We start from the raw sequence: 2,500 nt of genomic DNA on the forward strand, positions 1-2,500 counted from the left end.
ACACGTAATACACGTCTAAACGACACATCACCAACACACACACACACACACACGTAAACCGTACTCACACACAGAACAACACACACACACGTAACACACACACACGCACAGTCACGCCTCTACACACACATTACAGTAACACGCACACACACACAAACTACACACACACACACATACACCGACACACGAAAAGGCCCACCAAAACACACACCTACGTAAAAAAAAAAAACACAACACCGTAACCACACACACACACGTACCACACGTAAACGTTACACACACACACACACACACACATACACATACACACACACACACACACGCACACACACATACACACACACACACACGTAAACGTACACACACACACAAGCACACACATACACATACACACACACACACACACACACGCACACACGCACACACACATACACACACACACACACACACACACGTAAACGTACACACACACACAAGCACACACATACACATACACACACACACACACACACGCACACACACACACACACGCACACACACACACACACGTAAACACACAATTCTCTTTCTCTTTCTGTCTCTCTGTCTATCTATTTTCTTTCTATCTCTCTCTCTTTCTCTTTCTGTCTCTCTGTCTATCTTTCATTCTCTCTCTCTCTCTATCTATCTCTCTGTCTATCTATTCTCTTTCTCTCTCTCTTTTTCTCTTTCTCTCTCTCTCTCTCTCTCTCTCTCCCTCTCTTTCTCTCTATCTGTCTCTCTATTCTCTTTCTCTCTCTCTGTCTATCTCTCTCTCTATCTCTCTGTCTTTCTATTCTCTCTCTCTCTCTCTCTATCTGTCTCTCTATTTTCTTTCTCTCTCTCTGTCTATCTCTCTCTCTATCTCTCGAGCTCTTTCTTATTTTCACCCCTTTACGCTCCCCTTTTATTTTTCTCCTTCTCTCTTCTCTCTTTCTTGATCTCTCTATCTATCTCTCTTTCTCATTTCTCTCTACTCCCTATCTCTACATTTTATATTTTCTCTGCATCTCCCCTCACTCTCTACTTTTACTGTCCCTCTATCTCTCTCGCTCTCTCTTTCTCTCCCTCCCTCTCTCTTTATCTCCCCCCCCTCTCTCTATCTATCTATTTTATTATCTCTCTCTTTCTATCTCCCTCTCTCTCTTTCTATGCCTCTCTCTTTCTCTTTCTATTTCTCTATCCCCTGCTTCCCTCTCTCTCTCTTTCTCTCTCTCTTTCTTCCCCCCCCCTCTCTCTCTATTTTTCTTTTTCTCTCTCTCTTCCCCTCACTCTCTTTCCCTTTCTATCTTCCCCCCCCCTTTTCTCTCTATTTCTATCTCTCTTTCTATGTCTCTCTCTCTTTCTCTCACTCACTCACTCTCTCTCTTATATATTTGGAGAGATAAATTAGACAGCATCGTAATAAAAAATGTTATTTCATCTCTACTATAAATAAATGGAAACTGGAAACAGGATATATACATGAGGGCACACAGACATACATACGGACACACCTACATGCAGACACACACACACATACATACGGACACACATACATGCGGACACACACATACATGCAGACACACACACATACATGAGGACACACACACATATATGCGGACACACACACACATACACACACACAGGCGGACACACACATACATGCAGACACACACACATACATGAGGACACACACACATATATACGGACACACACATACATGCAGACACACACACACACATACATGCGGACACACACACACACATACATGCAGACACACACACACACATACATGCGGACGCACACACACCAACGGCCACCACCACACATCATCCACATGCCAGACCACACACACACATCAAAACCCCCAAAAAAATACATGCCCCCCTCGGACGCCGCACACACACAACTAACTACATGCAAGACACACACACACACACTCACATACATACAGACATCCTAACGCACAAAAACACACACATATACATACATAGACAAACACACACATATACATACATAGAAAAACACACACACAGCAAGTACAAGTGACAATAATAGCAAGTCTGGACGTACGTTTATGAAAATGGGCGTGGCTTAAGCGATAACGTTAACCCACTGAACGCGTTTCCCGGAACGTTAAAGACCGTTAGAAAAAAATCTAACGCGTTCGTGATGCGGTCGGACCTTTAAGTATATATATTCTCTTTCTCTCTCTTCTCTTTTTCTCTATCTCTCTGTCTATCTATTCTCTTTCTCTCTGTCTCTTCTCTTTTTCTCTATCTCTCTGTCTCTCTATTCTCTTTCTCTCTGTCTCTTCTCTTTTTCTCTATCTCTCTATCTATTCTCTTTTTTTCTCTCTCTTTCTCTTTCTCTCTCTGTCTGTCTATTTTCTTTCTCTCTTTCACTATATCTTTCTCTCTCTCTCATTTTCTCTCTTTCCCCCTCTCTTTTCTCTCTTTATCTCTGGGCTACAAAATGAAAGGAAAAACTCGCGACGTTT

Source organism: Penaeus japonicus, unplaced genomic scaffold (assembly GCF_977035675.1).
Source record: "Penaeus japonicus unplaced genomic scaffold, GWHDUDI00000001_assembly GWHDUDI00000818, whole genome shotgun sequence".
NCBI classification, from domain to species: Eukaryota; Metazoa; Arthropoda; class Malacostraca; order Decapoda; family Penaeidae; genus Penaeus; species Penaeus japonicus.